The sequence below is a fragment of the Ambystoma mexicanum genome, chromosome 8 (genome assembly GCF_040938575.1).
Source record: "Ambystoma mexicanum isolate Mex_15411 chromosome 8, UKY_AmexF1_1, whole genome shotgun sequence".
NCBI classification, from domain to species: Eukaryota; Metazoa; Chordata; class Amphibia; order Caudata; family Ambystomatidae; genus Ambystoma; species Ambystoma mexicanum.
Genome location: NC_090929.1, coordinates 312,985,918 through 313,009,595, shown reverse-complemented (window position 1 = coordinate 313,009,595; position 23,678 = coordinate 312,985,918). Strand labels below are relative to the sequence as shown.

At 48.4% G+C, this 23,678-nt stretch overlaps 1 protein-coding gene across 1 annotated transcript in view; it reads left to right on the top strand.

The window, feature by feature from the left end:
- The first annotated feature begins 12,499 nt into the window (after window positions 1–12,499).
- LOC138471872 (dual specificity testis-specific protein kinase 2-like) overlaps window positions 12,500–23,678 on the top strand; it is a 516,102-nt gene continuing 504,923 nt past the window's right edge. The window contains exon 1 of the mRNA XM_069609731.1: window positions 12,500–13,170. The gene's annotated coding sequence lies outside the window, so the exon portion shown is untranslated. The remainder of the gene's footprint in view (window positions 13,171–23,678) is intronic.

Below are 23,678 nucleotides of genomic sequence, written 5' to 3'. Positions count from 1 at the left end.
ACTTTCTGAGAATAATTTGCTAAAAAGCAGAGTGTTTGCAATTGTTTTGCGGGGTAACACCAATCCAATACATGCAAGTCACCAACAGTGCACAGAAACATTAATGCTCTGCTATTAAAAATGCCAGGCCACAATGAAAACATGTCCCACTGGCTGCACAAGTAGACCAGTGTAGACATGTAATAACATTTCATTAAAGCATGCCAGGCCACATTTAGACATACCTAGACTAGTTGCATCAAAATGTCAGTCGAAGCAATAACACTCATCAAGACGAGAGCACACATTCAAGCCCGGGTCTCTGCTGCCTCTAACAACACGGCAAACTCTTTAAAATCTGCAAGGAACTGGTCAATCCTGTTGCAGTCTTTACCTCTCCTGTTCCCTCTCAGGCCCTCTGTATGGCTCTGGCCTCTCACTTCTCTGCTAAAACTCAGGACACCCTGTCCTCTATCTCCTCTTCCTCTCCCTCTTCCTCTCTCGGCCCCCCTTTGGCCATCTCTACCTCTCCTCCTCCTTTCTCCCCTTTCTCTCTGACAACACCTGACAAGGTTTCTAGACAAGTCTGATCTATGAAAGTGTCGTCCAAACAGGTGCTCCCCTGTTCCTCTAGAACCATCAAGGACAATATTGACACCCTTGCTTCAGCCTTGGCCAATTTTTATAATCACTCTTTCACCACTGGAACGGTCCCCTCTCACCTTAAGCACTCACTTTTGCACCCACTCCTCAAGAAGCAGTCTGCCGATCCTACTTGCTCAGCAAATTATTGCCCAATCTGCATCACCCATTTGCTGTACAAACTCTTGGAAAAGCTGGCCATCTCCCAGCTTACTCTCCACCTGAATCTGTTGGTTGTCTCCAAGACAATCAGTCTGGCTTGAGAGCTGCCAGAGGCACGGAAACTGCTCTCCTGCACACCGGTGAAGATCTGCTCTCTAACCTTGATTCCAGCTTTCCTTCTGTCCTAATCCTCCTTGATCTTTCCTCTACTTTTGACACAGTAAACCACGCCATTCTGATCAATCGACAACGTGAGAACCTGGGCATCACGGATCAGGCCCTGGAGTGGCTGACCTCCTTCATCTTGGACTGCCCCTCCCAGGTCCAACTTGGTCCCTTTCTCTCTGCCACCTCTCTCTCTCTCTACCTGTGGCGTTCCCCAGGGCCCTATCCTCTCACAATGGTTTTTCAACCTTTACTTGGCCCCTTTGTCCCATCTGATCTCTACCTTCTCCACTAACTTTCAGTGATGTGCGGATGACACTCAGTTTTTCTTCAGGCTCCTCTCCTCTCTCGCTCATTCCTGACTGTCTACCTGCGATTCAGGATTGGTGCGCCTCCAATGACTTCTGCCTTAATGCCATTAAGATGGAGATCCTTCTCATTGGGACCCCTGTCCCTGCTTTCCCTCTCTCACTGTGACCGCCCACCTTTGGCCCTCTTCCTTCACTTTCCTGCGAGGCAAAAAATCTCAGGGTCATCTTTGACTCCACTCTCTCTTTCTCTCCTCACATCTCGGACGTTGCCAAAAAGTCCCACTACCAGCTGCAGCTCCTCAAAGGGCCTCTTCACTTTCTCACTTTCCCCAAGAAACTCACTGTCTCCAGAGCAGCCCTGTTTCTCTCTAGCTGGACTCCTGGAACAACATCTTTTTCAATCTGCCTTCCTCTACTCTCCGCCCTCTGCAACTAATCCAGAACAGGACTGCAAGACTTATCCTTGGCCTCAAGCTCAGGGATCGTATCTCTCAAGCCCTGAAATCTCTCCACTGGCTCCTGGTGGCTGAAAGTATCAAGTTCAAGACCCTTTGCATTGTCAACAAGGCTTTCTGGGGTTGGGGCCCACACTACATCTAGCTAGCATTCTCGTCCAAATGACCTTCCTTCTCGAAGCCCTTCCTCCAGCTACCGCCAACTCTCTAGGGATTAGACACTTCTCCAGGCAGAGAGTGGGGGGTAGATCTCTCTCCTTTGCAGGTAACACCCTCTGGAATCGCTTCCCTGCCCCTCTCAGACTTGAGCAGACCACCTGAAGTTCTGGAAGCAACTCAAAACCTTCTTCTTCCCTTCTGCTTTCTCTCTCTCCCTCCCCTGCTGACCTACCTCTCTGCTGTACCGACTGGTTGCTTGGCTACCCTCAGAGTCTCACTGAGTCCAGGCTCTTTCTTAATCAGTCACCCTTGCACTCCGGCCCTACCATGCACTTACAGGCTGTAACTGTAACCCTACAGTCCCTTGTTTTCCTTGCACTAGCCAGAGCCGCGCTGCCCTGGCTGCACTTAATCAGAGCATTATTGCCCTGTTTTCCCCTCCCCTATTCTTTGCACTTCCCCCTCCCTTTCCCCTTGCGTTTCTTTTTCTCTCAGTTGCACGATCTGAATGACAAGGCCTAGTAAGATCGTTTGTCTTGTCCTCCCTCTATCTTCCCTCCCTTGTCTTGCCACGCCTATAAACATTTGTGTACAGGTGTGTTATAAATGACTTGTATCATATCATATCATTTATTCACAGAATCCCAGAAAAATATACAATGCCACAGTAAGAAACGGCTAGACTGGCAGCACCCAAATGCCAGTCTAGCCAGGTAATTACACTTAGCAGGACTGCTTTATCAGAAATGCGCAGTTAAAAAAAAGTCATACCAAACTGAGGAATGACTAGACTAGCTGCACCAAAATGCCTCTGTAGCTACTAATAGCACACATCATGCCTGCTTAGCGTGGACATGGACAACCATTATGATTTATCGCACAATCCCGCCCCCACACATCTCCTCTCTCTCCCGCCCACTACTCCCTCCTCCAAAATTAGCTCTTTGGCCCAGAATTACTTTCACATCCCTCTTCCTTGTCGCAGAGCTTACGTATGAGGCCCCTTGCCTCATGGGTAGGTACTGAGATGAGGAAGAGTGGGACTAGGAGTAATGAAGATTACAGGTAGCCAAGTCAGGCATTACCTCCGTGTACCTCTACCTCATCCCTGTACTTGTGCATGAGGCAGAGGCCTCATACACAAGTACTGCCTCATACAAAAGTACAGGGACAAAGAAGAATAGGGCTAGGAGTAATGATGATTACCAATGTTTGTTTGTTTGTTTGTTTAGTATTTATTATGCGCACCGGACCCTGGGGTATAAGGGCGCAGGAAGTAAGAAGATGTACAGCTTAGAGCATAAATTACAGGTTACAGTTACATGTTACAGATAATTACCAGTTACAGATGCAAGTTTACAATGCAAGTTTACAATCATATGGTACAGATGCTGTGTAGCAAACAGGCGTGAGCATTATCATAATTTCAATTAGCAATAGCTGTCGTCAGCCAGTTAATTACAATTTGCCTGAATTTGGAAAGAGAATGTTCTAGCCTCGCGGTAGTGGGTAATTCGTTCCACAATTGAGCAGCTTTGACTGGGAAGCTAGCTCCGCCTATGGTGGTCAGTTTAAAGCGAGGTACTTGGAGGCGATTGGTGTAAGCAAGTCTGGTTTGTCTTCTGGGGTGTGATCTGGTGAATCTGTCCTTAAGGTATTGAGGGGCTTTGTTGTGTAGAGATTTGTATGTGAGAGATGCAGTTTTAAGTCTGATTTTCTCATGGGTGGAGAGCCATTTGTGTTTCCTTCTTGTTTCTGTAATGTGTTCTCTCCTGGGGATATCCAGTGCCGCTTGGAGGGCCTTGTTTTGCTGTATCTGGATTTTGTTGATGATGGATTTAGAGGCTCCTATGTACAGTGCGTTACAATAATCTAGTTTAGAGATGATAAGGGCTCTGGCTAGTGTTAGACAACTGTGCTGGGATAGGAATTGTTTTCCTGCTCTAATGAGCTTACATGTGTAGGCTGTTGAGGAAGCTAGGGAATTTACCTGTTTGGAAAATGATAAGGTAGAATCAAGGTAGATCCCTAATGTTTTAACTTCTTTAGCAACTTGTATGCAGTTCCCATCTATGATGAAGGAAGAGTAATTTGTGCTTAGTTTATTGATGAGGGGTGCGGTGCCTAGGATAAGAAGCTCAGTTTTATCATCGTTCAGGCATAGGCCGTGGGTTGCCATCCATGCCTGAACGATGCTGTATATTTTGTTCACCAGTGCTAGGTCTTCTTCGTAAACCCCCGTGAGTGGGAGGAGGATCTGGGTATCGTCGGCGTAGTTAGTATACGTGATACCCAGATGGTCCAAATCATCAAACAGGGGCTTAGTGAATATGTTATATAGCTTTGGTGAAACGCACGATCCCTGTGGCACACCGCAGGTAATAGGGATGGGGTCTGCAGCTGCTGTAGGTGAGAAAACCCTCATGGTGCGGTCACTAAGGAAGGACTGTATCCATGCTATGGCCTCAGTGGAGAAGTGTGCTGCTGAATCTAGGTGGTTGCATAGGACTTTATGGTCCAATAAATCAAAAGCGGCCGATAGGTCTAGTAGCAGGAGGAGTGCTGGTTTTCCAGAATCTCGTACTTTGTCTATTTGGGCTTTAAGGTCAATCAGTGCAGTTTCTGTGCCGTGAAGAGGGCGGAAGCCAGATTGTCGGGAGCCTAATAGTTGGTTTTGTTCCAGGAAATTCTGGATTTGGATATATGCCACCTTGTCCAGTATCTTCAAAAGGAACGGTACCGTAGTAATAGGTCTATAATTGGTGGGTATAGTGGGGTCTAAAGTAGCCTTTTTTAAGAGTGGGAGCACCCAAGACTCTTTTAAGTTACTGGGGATAATGCCTGTGGTAAAGGAGGCATTAATTAGCTTAGTGATAAATGGTGCTAGATCTCGTGCGGCATCTTTGATGAGTTGTGCTGGACATAGGTCTCCTTTGCAGTTGGACGGTTTTAGGCCAAGTATTACTTTTTCTACTTCTAGTATGGAGACTTTGGAGAAGTGGAATTGCGTAGTGGGTTTGAAGTTAGAAAGTGTCTTAGTAGGCGGTAATATATTGGATGCTAAGGTCTCGCGTTTTAGTTCTATTTTCTTTTGGAGGTTTCGGACTTTGTTAGAGAGAGCTTGCTGGATTTCAGAGAACCACTTTTTATCTTTAAGACAGTTATCTTGAGGTGTTATTGGGTTTTCCAGTTCTCTGAGTATGGCGAACAGTTCTTTTGTGCTTGATCTAGCTTGTGTAATTCTGTTATTGTAAGTCTCTTGTTTAGCAAAAATTATTTCTTTTTTATAATGAGAGGAGATATTAACTAGTTTTAGTTTATTTTCTGGAGTGGGGCTAATTTTCCACGTATTTTCCCATTTCCTTTTTTCTAATCTCAGATTTTTTAGGAGAGGGGTGAACCAGTTGTTCAGGTGGCTCTGTGGTTTGCTGTTTCTGAGCTTGAGTGGTGCGATGTCGTCAAGGGTTTTGTTCATGATGTTGTTAAATTCTTCCACTAGGCTGTTAGGGTTAAGGTTCTCAGGTAAAGCGTCCAAGGTGGGCATGATGCCAGGGAGTAGTTTGTCTAGTGTCATGTTTTTTTTGTTTCTGGTAAGTGCGGGTGGTGCACACGGTTGTTTCAGTTTAGGGGTGACGGTGTCCAAGGAGAATGAGATAAGATGGTGATCTGACCAGATTTGGGGTGAGATGGTGAGAGTAGATATATTGCAGTTGTGGTCAGCAATCCAATCGAGGGTTCTCCCTTTGATATGGGTGGGCTCAAACACTCTTTGGGTGTATCCCAGTTCTGTTAGGGTGTTGGATGCTGCTGTGGCGTGTGAGTCGTTGATATCATTGAAGCCAATATTGAGGTCACCTAGTAGTATTGATTGAGTAGTATCTTTGAGGTTTTCTGATAGGATGGTAGTTAAGTCTTCTATGAAATTCTTGATAGGACCTGGAGGTCGGTATATCAAGTGAAGGTTAAGAGTTTGAGAGTTAGCTGTTGATGTCTTGGTAGTCATTATCTCACAAGATTCAATGGTTGGTGAGGGGGTGAGTCTCATCCCAAGTTTAGTTTTGACGATGATGGCTAGTCCGCCACCTCGAGCTCCGCACCTATCCGTTCTGAGGATAGTATAATTGTTGGGCACAGCTAGGGATAGTGCTGGGCCTGATGCCTCATGCAGCCAAGTTTCTGTAATGGCTAGGAAGTCGTAGTCGTCTGTCGAGATGACTTCAGATATTTCTATGGCATGGGCGACTAAGGATCTAGCGTTTATTAAGGCTCCTTTAAGTTTAGGTGTGCGGTTAGGGTGTGTAACAGTATTTATTGCTGCATTAGGAGTGGCATTTGTTTCTTTGTTTGTTTGGTAATTGTTGTGTTTAATGTAGTTATGGGTGAAAGGTTTGCGAGTGGGTTCCTTTTTGGCTCGAATGTTGTTAGTTTCGTATTTGATGAGCGGATCAAAGATTCTGGGTAGTCTTGCTCGTAGTCTTAGGTTTCTGTCGGCTATGTTATATTGTATGGTGGATTGTTGTATTGTGGTTGCTATAAGAGGCGACATGGTGAGTCGTTCCAATAGGGCGAGTGAAGAGGCCAGGTATACTAGATAGGATAGTATAAGGAGCATTGTATAATGTGTGAGAGTCCTGTATCTAGATGGATGGCTAGAGTTCTAGTTTTGGGTAGAGTGCAGGCAGAGTAGCTGCTACGTCTGCTGTGTTAAGCGACCAAAGGGCACAACATAATTACTGTGGTCTATGAGCGACCAAAGGGCACAACATAATTACTGTGGTCTATGAGCGACCAAAGGGCACAACACAATTACTGTGGTCTATGAGCGACCAAAGGGCACAACACAATTACTGTGGTCTGTGAGCGACCAAAGGGCACAACATAATTACTGTGGTCTGTGAGCGACCAAAGGGCACAACACAATTACTATGGTCTGTGAGCGACCAAAGGGCTCAACATAATTACTGTGGTCTGTGAGCGACCAAAGGGCACAACACAATTACTATGGTCTATGAGCGACCAAAGGGCACAACATAATTACTGTGGTCTATGAGCGACCAAAGGGCACAACACAATTACTGTGGTCTATGAGCGACCAAAGGGCACAACACAATTACTGTGGTCTGTGAGCGACCAAAGGGCACAACATAATTACTGTGGTCTGTGAGCGACCAAAGGGCACAACACAATTACTGTGGTCTATGAGCGACCAAAGGGCACAACATAATTACTGTGGTCTATGAGCGACCAGAGTGCACAACAGAATTACTGTGGTCTATGAGCGACCAAAGGGCACAACATAATTACTGTGGTCTATGAACGACCAAAGGGCACGACACGGTTGCAACGGCATTAATGGGGTGCAGCGCGATATGGCGCATAAGAGTAGTAGCAATCGCACCATGCACATGAGCAACAAAAGTTAGCAAGAGTGAATTCGCCAAGTTTGTATGTATATGCTAGCAATAAGCAGTTGACATTCCCATGAGGACCGTAGGGTAGACTAAGCGACTAAGGGTATTATGCTTTACTCACAGCGGGTTGAGTCCAGACAATGCAGGTAAAGAGTACTGGTTCCACGGCTCCAGAGGCGAACAGGGGCAAACAGGAAGGGGCCTTACTCTCGAGGGCCTTCCTCGAGTGGGCCGGCTTCCGCCTGCCGGTGGCCTTCTGGGTCAAATGAACGTGTTGCTAGGCAACGCGATAAACAATGATGGCGGCGGCCATCTTAGGATCGGGTGCCTGCTAGGCGGATGCGCGGGGTGGAGCGCACCGCCGGTGGGCTTCAGGCTCACCTGCAGTGGGCAGAAGGAGGGCTACAGATGATGCACGGCTGCTCCAGCAGACCGTGTTGATGTAGGTCGGGCTACAGATGATGCACGGCTGCTCCAGCAGACCGTGTTGATGTAGGTCGGGCTACAGATGATGCACGGCTGCTCCAGCAGACCGTGTTGATGTAGGTCGGCAGGATTGCAGAGGTGCATCGGGTGCACAGTGAGGGGCTCCTGCCCTCTCAGGCGTCTGGATGGAGTGGGAGACAGGGGCAAACAGGAAGGGGCCTTACTCTCGAGGGCCTTCCTCGAGTGGGCCGGCTTCCGCCTGCCGGTGGCCTTCTGGGTCAAATGAACGTGTTGCTAGGCAACGCGATAAACAATGATGGCGGCGGCCATCTTAGGATCGGGTGCCTGCTAGGTGGATGCGCGGGGTGGAGCGCACCGCCGGTGGGCTTCAGGCTCACCTGCAGTGGGCAGAAGGAGGGCTACAGATGATGCACGGCTGCTCCAGCAGACCGTGTTGATGTAGGTCGGCAGGATTGCAGAGGCGCATCGGGTGCACAGTGAGGGGCTCCTGCCCTCTCAGGCGTCTGGATGGAGTGGGAGACAGGGGCAAACAGGAAGGGGCCTTACTCTCGAGGGCCTTCCTCGAGTGGGCCGGCTTCCGCCTGCCGGTGGCCTTCTGGGTCAAATGAACGTGTTGCTAGGCAACGCGATAAACAATGATGGCGGCGGCCATCTTAGGATCGGGTGTCTGCTAGGCGGATGCGCGGGGTGGAGCGCACCGCCGGTGGGCTTCAGGCTCACCTGCAGTGGGCAGAAGGAGGGCTACAGATGATGCACGGCTGCTCCAGCAGACCGTGTTGATGTAGGTCGGGCTACAGATGATGCACGGCTGCTCCAGCAGACCGTGTTGATGTAGGTCGGCAGGATTGCAGAGGTGCATCGGGTGCACAGTGAGGGGCTCCTGCCCTCTCAGGCGTCTGGATGGAGTGGGAGACAGGGGCAAACAGGAAGGGACCTTACTCTCGAGGGCCTTCCTCGAGTGGGCCGGCTTCCGCCTGCCGGTGGCCTTCTGGGTCAAATGAACGTGTTGCTAGGCAACGCGATAAACAATGATGGGGGCGGCCATCTTAGGATCGGGTGCCTGCTAGGCGGATGCGCGGGGTGGAGCCACCGCCGGTGGGCTTCAGGCTCACCTGCAGTGGGCAGAAGGAGGGCTACAGATGATGCACGGCTGCTCCAGCAGACCGTGTTGATGTAGGTCGGGCTACAGATGATGCACGGCTGCTCCAGCAGACCGTGTTGATGTAGGTCGGGCTACAGATGATGCACGGCTGCTCCAGCAGACCGTGTTGATGTAGGTCGGCAGGATTGCAGAGGTGCATCGGGTGCACAGTGAGGGGCTCCTGCCCTCTCAGGCGTCTGGATGGAGTGGGAGACAGGGGCAAACAGGAAGGGGCCTTACTCTCGAGGGCCTTCCTCGAGTGGGCCGGCTTCCGCCTGCCGGTGGCCTTCTGGGTCAAATGAACGTGTTGCTAGGCAACGCGATAAACAATGATGGCGGCGGCTATCTTAGGATATCTTAGGATAGGGTGCCTGCTAGGCGGATGCGCGGGGTGGAGCGCACCGCCGGTGGGCTTCAGGCTCACCTGCAGTGGGCAGAAGGAGGGCTACAGATGATGCACGGCTGCTCCAGCAGACCGTGTTGATGTAGGTCGGGCTACAGATGATGCACGGCTGCTCCAGCAGACCGTGTTGATGTAGGTCGGGCTACAGATGATGCACGGCTGCTCCAGCAGACCGTGTTGATGTAGGTCGGCAGGATTACAGAGGTGCATCGGGTGCACAGTGAGGGGCTCCTGCCCTCTCAGGCGTCTGGATGGAGTGGGAGACAGGGGCAAACAGGAAGGGGCCTTACTCTCGAGGGCCTTCCTCGAGTGGGCCGGCTTCCGCCTGCCGGTGGCCTTCTGGGTCAAATGAACGTGTTGCTAGGCAACGCGATAAACAATGATGGCGGCGGCTATCTTAGGATATCTTAGGATAGGGTGCCTGCTAGGCGGATGCGCGGGGTGGAGCGCACCGCCGGTGGGCTTCAGGCTCACCTGCAGTGGGCAGAAGGAGGGCTACAGATGATGCACGGCTGTTCCAGCAGACCGTGTTGATGTAGGTCGGGCTACAGATGATGCACGGCTGCTCCAGCAGACCGTGTTGATGTAGGTCGGCAGGATTACAGAGGTGCATCGGGTGCACAGTGAGGGGCTCCTGCCCTCTCAGGCGTCTGGATGGAGTGGGAGACAGGGGCAAACAGGAAGGGGCCTTACTCTCGAGGGCCTTCCTCGAGTGGGCCGGCTTCCGCCTCCCGGTGGCCTTCTGGGTCAAATGAACGTGTTGCTAGGCAACGCGATAAACAATGATGGCGGCGGCCATCTTAGGATCGGGTGCCTGCTAGGCGGATGCATAATGCCATTGAGTTGACTGGGCTTCAGCAACTGCACCCTGAAATTTCGGGCTATGTTGATTCAACCTGGCTTACCTTCAGAGCAGTTGCCGGACAGAACAGGACAGAGATGTTAAACAGCACCTTGGTTTTGCTGTGAACAAGAGCCCAGCAATTTCTAATGTAAAGCATTTCACTGTTAGTACCTGCATTCAAATGCCACATTTCTTAGGCAATTTAAATCGTAGTGTGGGTTTAGTACTTGCATGCCAGGGGAGTGATTGGTAGGGAAGAGAGGGAACAGAAGACCGCTCATTCTTACAGCAGTCCACAAGTGGGTGCTTTCAGACTTAAAGGAGAGAGTTAAATGCTTGTAACATTGAAGCTGCACTGGAATAGTCTCATTAAAATGTGTGAAGAAGTTAGATGCCCCCACACAAATAAGTTTTCCCCTCCCCCACCACCTGTGAAGTTAGCGCCTCTCCCAACATTTGAAGGATTAGCCCCCCGAAATGCAGGTTTTGTTGTGCCCCTGAACATAAGCACACACACACCATTCACCATACACACACATGCACACCCAGCCATCCACACATACATTTAAGTGTGCACTCTTTCACCATACAGGCACACCCAAGCAGCCATCCATACATTTAAGTCTGCAGCCTTTCACCATACAGGCACACCCAAGCAGCCACCTATACATTTAAGGGTGCACTCTTTCACCATACACCCACGCAGACAGCTACTTATACATTTAAGTGTGCACCCTTTCACCATACACCCACACAGGCACCCACCCATACATTTAAGTGTGCACCCTTTCACCATAGAGACACACACACCCAGGCACCCACCCATACATTTAAGTGTGCACCCTTTCACCATACACTTACACAGGCAGCCACCTATACATTTAAGGGTGCACCCTTTCACCGTACACGCACACACAGCCACCCATACATGTGAGCATTCTTTCACCATTCACTCACACAGACAGCCACCTACACATTTAAGTGTATACCCTTTCAAATTACACTCACACACACATGTCATGGGGTTGCGGGGAGCCCTATTACTTCAAAAAGAAATTGTTTCTTTTTGAAGTCACTCTAACTTCATATAGAAATTATTTCCATTAAGGACCGAACCATAACGGGAATAATTTCTGTATGAAGGCAGAGTGACTTCAAAATAAACAATTTCTTTTTGCAGTCATAGGGCTCACCCCACCCCTCCATGTCATGGGGTGGGGTGGGGTGAGCTGTCGGACTTCATAAATAAAGTTTCTTTTTGTAGTCACTCTGTCTTCATATAAAAATTATTTTGTTACAGAAATATTTCTTTATTAATGCAGAATGAATTTGAAAAGAAAAATTGTTTCATAAAGAGAAGAGCTTTTTTGATGTATCTAGATGGGGCTACATTGACTCCAGGGATAATGAGTCATCTGGATCCTTGTAATATTGTCCTTAAACGGAGTGTAATTCCTCAAAATGGCACCTCTCAAACTAGTCTTGATGCAGGTTCGGACTGGTTTATAGGGCAATGCCCGAACCAAAAACGCAAAATGCTAGCGTGGGACCGTTTTTTTGGTCAAAGTGGGCCACCCTTTGATAAGTTACTTCACTATGTGGCTAGTAGTTTTGGCCAGGGTTACTGAATAAATGTTCTTTAAAATGCACAATTAGCATCCCTTTTTATTACAATCCTCCCCCCTTGGGTACTCCTCAAACAGCCTGAAGCATGAATTACCATTTGCAAATGTGGGCCACTTTTTCATTTGTGCCCGAGACAATGTTATGACCCAGTCCGACACTGTCTTGATGGTAAGAATGTTTACTTGATGTGAAGGTTATTGATGGACATGGTTAATTGTGTCAAAGAAGCTTCTGATATACTAGAAAAAAGGGCACCTCTTAGCATATCGTAGCTTTTTACAAATATTTCCAAATGGATCAAAATATTTTCCAAACGTTGCCCTCATCTGGCCAATCCATGAGTGAAAGGCGTTTTTCTGAGGGCCACAGGTAACAACAACCGACCGACAACTAATCCAATGGAGTCTCACAGCGAGGCACAGAGCGTAACTCACAGTACTGTGCTACTGTTAAAATGTGCCAGCTCAAACACTGCCCATCCACACCCTGTACGCACCCACCTGCCCTTGAGCTGGGTATGCGCTTTAAACAATAAACTAAAAGGTTCCCAGGAAATTTGAAGTATTCTTTTAATTCAGTAAAATGGTGCAATTTAGAAATATTTATTTACTGAAACCTTTCCATTTCTGAGAGTATTTCTGAGGCGTCTTTAGTCTTGCTTGTTTAACTTGCATTGGGCAAACAATAAAAAATAATAACCGTTTGTTTTATTTCATAGACTGTGAAGGAGGAGTATGGACTCCTGGTCCCAGAATTCAATTGTGGCAGCCCCCCCCCCCCCCAGGTATGCGTGAGGAGGCGTTAGTTCTAGTTCAACCTCAGGCCATGGATGCTTGAGATGGTGGCAGAGCAGGTCTCCTCCCTTCCCAGAGGGAGTTTCTAGGACAACCCTTCGGAAGCTCCCAAACAGAAGATCCCGAGGCAGCCGCCGGGACTGCATTTCACATGGAGAGAGCTGGGAGCTGCGAGCACAAGCGGAGAGGCTGCTGATACCTGCCCGGGGGCTCGCTGCACCTGCAAGCACTGGATCCACGAGCGCAGCCTGGAGGAGGTGCGGCGACAGGGGCAAGAGATCCCGGGGGGAAGGAGAGCGAGGCGCAGGGAGCAAGACCGAACCGTGAGACAGAAGCAGGGCTGGCTCCCGGCAAGACGCTACTCAAAGCAGGCGGAGAAGGGAGCTGCGGGGAAGGAGACCGGGCGCCTAACTCCCACTGCAGCGAGAGACGCGGCCAGATCGACACCGGGAGCACGTGCACCGCGCCCGCTCAACCGGGAAGGAATCCCGCTTCCTGGGGGACAGCAGAACATCGGGGCTTTTCCTGCCAGGCCCCCGCTCCGCAGTGCAGCGCCTGAGGCCACCTCGGGAATATAGCGCCTGCCCGGGTACACGCTCACCCGCAGCGCTGGATTCCACCTGCGACACGGGTAAGTGCAAAGTACTCAGCGCTGTTCTAGTGTTACTACATATGCACAGTGTCCCTTACTCTGCACAGCTCCCCACCTCGCAGCGCACTGTCAATCACTTCATTCATCCCCCCCTTACTCTGCACCCCTTGCGCTGTCTAGTGCCCATTACTGGAACAGAAGTGCCCCATGTCCCTTACTCTGCACTGTGCCTGTCGTGCTCTCACGCAGTTTAGGGTCCGTCACTTTGATCATGCTTGTGACTGCCATCGCTCTCCCTCCTCTGTGCAGTCCCTTGGCCTTGCAGCGCTTTGCATTATTTTCTCTGGATGCTGGTCCGCCAGGTGCACACTTCGCAGGCTGTCCTGGCGCAGTGCCCGACCCGTGTCTGCGCACTGGCCCTGTGGAATGCACAGCGTGCAGTGCAATCATCTAGGGTTGCTTATCGGATGTTTTGCGCGGCCTGCGGATGTTACCAAGACTCCCCACCCACATGTGTCAGTCCGCTGCGCACCGGCGGTTATACCGGTTCTCGGGTGGGAGGCATGGCACAGACGTGACGCACTTTAATTTCAGAGGCATTGATTGCACGTGACGCCGACAGTCGAGTGACTGGAATTCTATAACATTTCATCTAGGCTCCTAGTCCTATGAGGTGTAAATAATCCCAAAATAGGAGTAACATTTATAGTAACCAGCATGCCTACACACGAACGATAATGGAGTGTTTATATAGGCTTTCTAAAATTAGTGATGTCCCCTTATAATGTTTGTGTGTAGATCGTAATTAGGCGTGGTGCGAGGACAGATCCTTAGCTCATGGATGTCTTAAACGACAATGGGGTATAGTCTGGCTTCCACGAGTGGTCTGAAGTGGGAAACTACAGCAAAGTAAGCCCTTTCCACTTAAACGGGTTCAAAGCCAATCATACTCACGATCTTTGTTTGGTATTAAGTTTTAGGCTGTTATGGCCATCAACAACAAAATATCATGTTGTACCTTATAAATACATTCATAACTCTGCTATTTAGACAGATAGCACCTAGGTATCATAATATAGAAACGGTTGGTTTGCATTATAGCACCAATTTTCTGAGTTTACAGGAAGGATCCCAAATGGAAATCCTCATTCATTCCATTCAGGCTAAGGCTGTCTAATTTCTCTATCCAGTAGAATTCTCTCTGATTCAACCTCTTGCCCACGTCACCCCCTCTTGGAGGCCTGTAGACTAATTCAAGTACAATGAATTTCAATTGTGATATGTTATGTCTCAATGCCATAAAATGTCGTGCAACTGGTGATTTCATGTTTTTCGTGCGGGTGTTACCTTTGTGCTCATTCCAGTGGTGTTTAGCTCTGCAAGAGTCTGACCCACATCATAGACACTGCATGGACAACTAAGTCAATAGATGGTTGAACTTGATTTGCATGTAGCGAAATCTCTTAATTTGATTTTCACACCTGCCCGTGGGTGTCTGACATAGCTTCCTTTTATGATGTTATTACACTGGAGACACGGGAAAGTGCCACTCTTTTTCTTCCCTAGTGTTAATAGGGAATCTCTTGGTGTTTTCTCTGCCTTTACCAGTTGGTCACGTAGGTTCCTACCCAGTTTGTAGGCCACACGCGGTGGTTGTGGAAACAGTTTCTGTAACTGTGGGTCTAATTCAATCAGTCTCCAATTTTTCCTAATTAGTCTTGTCACCTTGTGACTCTGGCTGGAGAATTTGAGTGTATATCGTAAAGGTATTTCTTCCTCCTTTGTTTTAGGGATCAACAAAGCCTCCCTCCTGAGGTTAGAAGTTCGATTTTGTGCTGTGCTCACAATGTCTGCTGGGTACCCTCTTTCCTTATATAGATTAGTAATTTTCTCACTCCTCACTCTCACTGTGTCCTCATTAGATACTATCCACTTAAGACGTAAAAAGTGACTGTAGGGGAGGTTATTCTTTAAATGTCTGGGATGCTGGCTCGAATAATGAAGGGAATTGTTGACAAATGTGTGTTTATGAAATATATTGTAATTTCCCTTCTCTAAATTCTAGAAAGTGTAGTTTCGAGGTTCCTACCTCCATTGTGAATTTTATGTGGTCATGTGTATTGTTGAGGAACTCCAAGAACTCACTTAGAGAGTCTCTTGTCCCCCTCTAAATGACGAAAATGTAATTTATGTATCATTTCCATAACACCAGTCTTGCCCACCAGACTGGATGTTGTAACACATTTTTTGTTTCCAAGTGAAACATGAATGAGGTTTGCATAGATCGGGCCATGGAGGACGCCATAGATGTGTCCGATGCTTGCAAGCAGAATTGTAATTCATACCGGAAAGTGTTATTCTATAGTATGATCTTAGTAACTTCGATAATTAATTCCTTAGTGCCCTGTCAATTTTCTTCCCTCAACAGTGCCCATTTTAACACTTCCACCTCGCCAGAATGGGGAATCGAGGTATTAAAACTCTGTACATCCAATGACACAAGGAGATTATTGTCAGTGGTCCAATCTCTCTAAGGATGCTCAAGAAGTGATGGTTCATAGTGATAATATCGAAAACCAAAATCTCGAAAACCAAAATCTCGAATACAAAAGGCCGAAAAATAAAATATCGAATTTTTTTTTCAATGTGTTTTTTTTAAAATGGGGGGGGTTCCCCCCCAACCCCCCTTTTTTTTTATTTTACCCCTTTTTTTACTTACCTGACCCCAAAAACATATATAAATAAAAAATTCGATATTTTTTTTTTCGATATTTTTGTATTCGATATTTTGGTTTCGAGATTTTGACTGACTACCGGGCCAAAGATGCTATTGGTTCCTGCCACTATGGGACTTAGTGGGCGTGGCTGTTATTCTTATGAATTTTTGGGAGACCATAGAAGACTTGGGGAAATCCTTTGTGAGAAACCCATATGTTTTGCTAGTTATCCATCCGTTCTCTTGCACTTTATCTAGGGTGCTTCCAATTGATGCCCTGATCATATTGGTTGGATCTTGGTCTATTCTAATATACGTATCTTTATCATTCAGCAAGCTCATGCATTGATCATTGAAGAAGCTAGTGTCAATGATGACAATGGCACCTCCTTTGTCTGCCGGTTTAATTCTTAAGGTCCTATCGTCTGCAGTATCTTTAATGAGTCTGCTTTGATGCCTCCTGATATTGTAGTGAGTGTCTTTTTTGGAAATTAACTCTCTTGAGGTTCAGGGCCATATTGTTAATCTGGGTGTCAAAAGAAAGTGCTTTTGGGTTTAAGCTCTAGTTAGTCCGAGGTGACTGCTAGTTCTTCACATGGGGGTTGCAGATCAAAAAAGACCTTAAACCGCACCTTTTTCATAAGTCTATATAGTTTGGCTATTTCCTCCAACAGTGTAGAACTTTGAGTGGGTACAAAGGTTAACCCTAAATTCAGTACATCTATTTGATTCTGTATCTGGTGTTTTGAAGAGGTATTGACAACTAGCTGTTGGTTACTTTGTTTTTAGACCGCAGGTTTCTTGATGCCTCTTCTTGTTGTCTTCCTTGTTCTAAAGAGGAGACCGCAGGTGCTGAAGCAGAAGTGGTTGCCACTGCTTCCCCCAGTGACATTAACACTTTCAGAGACTTCTGAAAACCATTCCCTACCGTCAATCACCCCATCTCCTCCTCTTCCTGAAATATTGCCCAGCACCCGGCAATCCCCTACTTTCCAGCTTCTTTCTACCTTAACTTGACCGGACACTGCTGCTCAACCTTCACCAGAGGCCCCAAAACCCAATTTTCTCCCCAATGCTCCTACTGTTATGAACCTAACTCTACTCCAGCAACAAAATCAGCTCCTCCCCTACCAACACGCTTTTTGTTGCCTAAACTAATTTCACCCCCTGAGATCCCCATCCCCTGCATTTGTGCCACATGCCCAGGTGCTCGGACCCTGCTATAACCACAAACCCGGCATAGACAACTTCCTGCAGTCTGGCCCAAAACCTGCCTCCCCTTCCTTTCTCCGGACCCCCCCTCCCATAGCCCCACTTGCTGACTTTTCTCACAGCCCCCAACCATCTATCGTACATCTCACCCCCTTTCCCTTATCGTCAACCTAGATATCCCCGTTGGATCAACCTGAGCATCTAACAATAACCTGTTCCCCACTTCTATTGCATTCCTAACTCTGCAGCCACCCCTTAATCCTCTAACTCTGCTTGCACTCGTGTACCTCCAACCTAAACCTAGCCCCTGTAATACTCTGTACCTATCCACCCCTGCACCAGCCCAGAGCTTTCCCCTGGCGTTCTACCCCATGCGCAAGACCTGTCTTTCCTGTGACAAGGGTTATCTGCCCCCCCACCACCAAGTCGTTCCTCACAGTGCATCACAATTTTACCCCCAAAGCCCCCTTTGGAGCAACTTAAATATACCATCTCGCAAATCTCCCAGCCCATTTCCCCCGAGTGACCTATAGCCTCCTATTCCCCTTAGGTGGGCAGGCGCCCTGTACAACCATCACTAACTCCACCCATTACCTCCACCTGAGGGGGGGTCCCCTCATCTCATTTACCCCCATTTCTTAGCCATCAGCTCCTTGCCTCATCCCGCCCTTAGTCTGAACTGGTACTCTCTTGGCTGCCTACCAACCAGATTGCCACCCCACAGTAACGGTTTGTGATGTTCCAGCCGCCCGCTGCACCCCCCATACCCAGTGCACCATGGGACGTCCACGGCCCCTGTCCATTCACTTTAACTTGCACTCCCACCACCACCCGTAGCCGTACACATCCCTCATCTTTGCGCATTGACACCCTATGCGCCATTCGCACTAAAAACATTGCGCCCTACTGATGGCATCTCCTGTCAATGCCGGGATGCCATCCCTCTAAATCCCCCCTCCCCGCTCTCCAACACCCTAGGTGCAGTGTCATAACCATGTTATCATTCGTGCTAGTGCTCACTTCCTCCCCATGACCTCTCCTTCATCTTCATCACTTCCCAGGCTTATTGTTCATTCATCTGCCCGTTCCACTGACCCATTTCACCCTCCCCTGGGTACACCATTAAAACGCACGCCCCCTTCCAATTCCTCTGGTATCAGCCCGTTCATTGACCGATCCTACCCCTGCCCCCCCTCCCCCCGACTCCCGCTACTCCATTAACCACTTGACCACCTCCGTTTTCCCTTGCACCAGCGCTGTCGTCCTTCACATATCCTCGGCCCATATATATATATCTCTCTCTCTCTCTCTCCCCGTAATCCCTGCTGTCACACGACCACCGGCTTCACCACATTGTAAACCCACTTCGTACAGTGAACTTCCGGTTGTGGACGAAGCGAACATACTTTCTCATCTAATGCTATCTTTTCTTCATTCAGGCTGCTTCCGATGTACCATTTGGATAAAATAAATCCCTGTTGTTTGCCCCAAAGGATCTAATGATCCTGATGTTATACCCAATCTACCAAAAAACATCCCATATGCTTGTGTCTACTGTTGTAGAATACATTAAAGTATGTTCTGTGATGATCACATTTGAGAAAGCAAACGCTATGACTTCACTTCTGTTGCTATCTTAGCTGGACATTGCATGATCCCATAGCTGAATAAGACACCACAAGCTAATTTCAAGGCAATTTAAAATGTCTGTTTAAAAAAAAAAACATGAAATTTTCCTGAGCCTCAACTATTTGACTCTTCCTCTCAATAGCTCTTGGCCATCCTCACGTGAAAATGCTTACCCGCATCACATTGAGGATCAAACCTTCCTGGTCATCGGCATTCGTGTTCCTGCCACCAACTCCCTCTCCTCAATTTTGAAAATTGTACTTTTATTTTTTGCATTCACCTAATAATTTCCCCACCTCCCTGTAATTTAATGAACTCCAGTCCGCTCATTCTTCCCCCTTCCTTTTTCCTTTGCTGCCCTCTTTAGTTGTGCCCCCAATGCCAGCACCATGACTGTACACTAAGATTTACCACTCCCTTATTCTTGCCCTTCAAAGTTGAAACTTATTTAGTCGAACCAAGCACTCCTCCACCAATACCATACATAGCACACTTAAGTAAAGTTTGTACAAATCACACTTAAGTAAAGTTTACAGCGTTATTAGCTTCCATAGCCCATAAAACTCTGTGTAACTACGAAATGTTTACCATACATTATTGTCTCTCTGCCATCTGCATTAACTGTACTGCTGCAACTGGAACAGTACATATATTTTATTTACCCATGCCTGTAACCATATCCTTGAGCGCCCATATACCCCTGGGTCTGGAGCGCTTTACAAATAAATAAAACAAACAAACAAACCATCCTTGTAACCCTTAGACCAAGTGATTCCCCCTTTCGTCTGCCCCTTCCCCAACACATCTGCTCTCACCTCTTTCCACAATGTCCACCCCACTCCTTATCTCTTCTCTACTTCCTGCCAAAATACTCCTACTGCTCCCCTCTGAGTCTACACCGCCCCAACCGCACCACCTTCTGTCCTTTATTCTCTTACTGCCACTGTCCTGCTAACGAGAAAGAAAAGAAAACATGCTTGGCTGTACTATTTATCTTCTGCCTGGGGGCATCCACCCCACCGTTGCTGAACTCGCCACCTGCGGGCAGCCACCCAAGCTTCCTCCCCCATCTCCCCTGCTGAACTCGCTCCTAAGGGGTAACCGCAAAAGCTACATCCCCTCCTCTGCTGCTGAACTCGCTGCTAGGGGGTTGCCGCACAAGCTTCCTCCCCCATCTCCCCTGCTGAACTCGCTGCTAGGGGGTTGCCGCACAAGCTTCCTCCGCCATCTCCCCTGCTGAACTCGCTGCTAGGGGGTTGCCGCACAAGCTTCCTCCCCCATCTCCCCTGCTGAACTCGCTGCTAGGGGGTTGCCGCACAAGCTTCCTCCCCCATCTCCCCTGCTGAACTCGCTGCTAGGGGGTTGCCGCACAAGCTTCCTCCGCCATCTCCCCTGCTGAACTCGCTGCTAGGGGGTTGCCGCACAAGCTTCCTCCCCCATCTCCCCTGCTGAACTCGCTGCTTGGGGGTTGCCGCACAAGCTTCCTCCGCCATCTCCCCTGCTGAACTCGCTGCTAGGGGGTTGCCGTACAAGCTTCCTCCCCCATCTCCCCTGCTGAACTCGCTGCTAGGGGGTTGCCGCACAAGCTTCCTCCCCCATCTCCCCTGCTGAACTCGCTGCTAGGGGGTTGCCGCACAAGCTTCCTCCCCATCTCCTCTGCTGCTCAACTCGCTCCTAAGGGGTAACCGCACAAGCTATATCCCCTCCTCTGCTGCTGAACTCGCTGCTAGGAGGTTGCCGCACAAGCCACCTCCCCTCCTCTGCTGCTGAACTCGCTGCTAGGGGGTTGCCGCACAAGCTACCTCCCCTCCTCTGCTGCTGAACTCGCTGCTTGGGGGTTGCTGCATAAGCTACCTTCCCACCTCCAATGCTAAACTCACCGTCTGGGGGTAACTGCCCAAACTACCTCCCCTCCTAGACTGTGAGGGTGATGGTGCTCTCATCCATCTCCCCTTCCCGGGGACAACCAATCCCCTCTCGGACCGCCGCTACCACTTATCCTGGTTTCTCCCCCGCAATAACTCTGTGATAAGTGTAAGGAAGGCATGGTATCAACAGTAAGACAGACACAAGTGACCACAGTTTAATGGTGTTTATTGAACTTCGACAAGGGTATGATAAACTTCTATCTAATCCTAAATCTACAGATTTATTTTAAAATGTTTTTATTAGCATTTGTAATATACAATAACAAAGCAACTAATTACAACACGTGGTCTTCAATATGTTGTACTTTCATATGGGGTAGCCTCCTATTTCCGGGGGAACCAACATACAGGTTATGGCCAGGGCCAGAAAATTCAGTCACATTTTCACATCCTAGCAGGTAACTTCATATGCATATTCATTCTACTTTACACAATGCTATCTTTTTCAAGGGGGTTTATCATCAGACGGATGGAACATGTCCCACACCTGTGTCTTCCATGCCTCGTACGCCGGGCCCGCCTCCCCACCTGCCCTTGCAACACCCTCGCCCTACACCCTAGTCTCCGCTCCCGTCCAGCGTTCCAGTTCATTATACCACCCAGTATATTGCGGGCCTCCAGGCTTCTTCCACGCCATTGCAATGGACTTTTTTGCCAGCGTGCATGCCATGTCAATAAATGTAATGAGGTGTCTGATTTTGCTAACTCTCGGGTAAGCACCTAGCAGGCATTCCTTTGGTGACCATTTGTAACTTAACAGCCCAGCCCCTCTGCACGCCTGTTCAACCTTGTGCCAAAAATTGCATACCTTGAAACCCTCCCAAAACATGCATCAATGCCGCACCTTCTGACTTAGGCCAGGGGCACAGGGGGTCTGTGGCACCACAAAACTTAGCAATTCTACTAGGTGTCATGTATGTTTTAGAGAACATTCAGCGGAACCTAGCTTTCCTTGACGCTTCCCGGGGATATTCTAGTGTCCTCTCCCACTCTCTTTCGGTTATGTCAACACCAGAATCCAGTTCCCACCCCTGCTTTAGTCCACTGCCTCTAGGGTTCGGCCTATCTGCAAGCTGTTCGTATATCCTAGACACTGGTTTCCATCCGTCTCCCAGGTTAGGCTACAGCATCCGTTTCGGCGCCGCTGTTGGCTCCTCAGGCCAGCTCTTCCAGACGTTCCTCGCTACTCTCCTAATCCTCTGGTACCATAGAAACTGGCCGCTGGGCAGTCCCTCATTTTTCGCCATGGAGTCGAACTCTTTAAAGGAGCCCTCCTCATACACATGTCCACATGTCCCCAAGTATAGATGCCATATCTCTCCCACTGTCTGGTCCTCATCAAGTCTGCTTTAGTTGCACATACATCTGCCACTATCTGGGTGTCGGGCGAGTAGGGGTTGTCATGCTCTTCGTTTCAAGGCTCTTCCCCAGACCTTCTTGCCTAGTTGCATGATCATTGGTTGAGTTCTGAGGCACTTCGCCGGTAGCCATAACATCTCCTTTAAGCACACTGGTGCAATTTAGCTGTTTAATCTCCTTTCCAAGTTTATTTCATCTGCTAACCATTTGGCCATGTGACCAAGTTGTGCATCATAAATCTACAAATAGGAGCAAGCTACGACCATCAAATAATAACGCAGTCCTAGTGGTGTCTTTGTCAAAGTAAAAGGGCCTATACTAAAAAACCTATTGCCAATCCTTACCTTTACATATGAATAGTGTGGGGCTAGTGTTTATGAAAAAAGAAAGAAATGTTCAAAAATGATAGGTCAGGATGTTCAGGCCATTGGCCTCCCTTCCCCATGTTTTCAGAATGGGATAAGACTGGTCACTCGAGCGTAGCCCAGTCTCGGGCTTCTTCAGCACGAGGCCAGAGCTTGATCATTAGCATCAGGACCTTCTGTACGCAAGTCTCTTTGCTTCTCAAAGTCTCTTTATTCAGAGGGCCTGATGCAACCAAAAAAACCTGACACGTTCTTTTCCTCTTTGGAATTTTACCAGTATTCACTTTGAGGTATTGCACTCTGTACGCAAGTCTCTTTGCTTCTCAAAGTCTCTTTATTCAGAGGGCCTGATGCAACCAAAAAAACCTGACACGTTCTTTTCCTCTTTGGAATTTTACCAGTATTCACTTTGAGGTATTTCACTATTCACCCGGATCCCCCTCAGTCGGGCTCAGTTCTCTTTAATGAAATGTTTGTTCCCTTGGGATCCCCCTCACCCGGCCTCAGATTCCTTTCTTTCACAATGTTCGCAGGATATTCTTTTCGGGTGACTCACGGTCCACCCCAAATCCCCGTCAGCCGGGTTCAGATCCCTTGGTAACACAATTAATTCCCCTCAGCCGGGCTCAGACCAATATCAATCAAATATCGAAGACATTCGAATGTGCACAGGGTTTGGCTTGACCCGTCACCAGACCTCTTTGATTTTACAATTCCTTCCCTTTACATTTGTCCCCTCGTGGTTGGATACCTAAAAGAGACTTTCGAATGAGCACCCACGTGGTGCCGGGCCACTCTGTTTACGGTATCTGTCTTAGCTTCAAAGCTCAGTCACTCATTTAGTGCATTAATTATATTTGCATCACTTGCCACATACGCTTCATGCACTGTTCTCTTCAATTTCCTTTATACAATGTTGCCACTTGCAAACTCGGTTTCCAGACAGACCCGGCTGGTATTAGTCTCGCCAACTCACCGGCTGTGCTGACTTCACTGGTGCTGCTTTGTTGTAGGAGCCAAGGACAGTACCATGGCGGCAAACAATTCTTCCCACCTTGACTAACGACATGGAAAAGCCCCAGGTACCTTCGACACACAATGCAGGACTCTTCAGCTTTAATTCCTGGTCTTATCTTTCCTATTCTCGAAGGCTCATGAAAGTTAGTGTCTTTTGGTGAAAAGGTCAAGGGCACTTCCCTCCTTGCAATCCTCTTTGGTGTCGCTGTCTTTCACCTTGTATTAAACTGCCATCTTGGAACTGCTGCTTCCTCATGTGCTTTGCCTTGCTCTGAGTGTGCTTTCGTACTCCGCCTTTTGTCTGTGTGGGGAAATGTGATG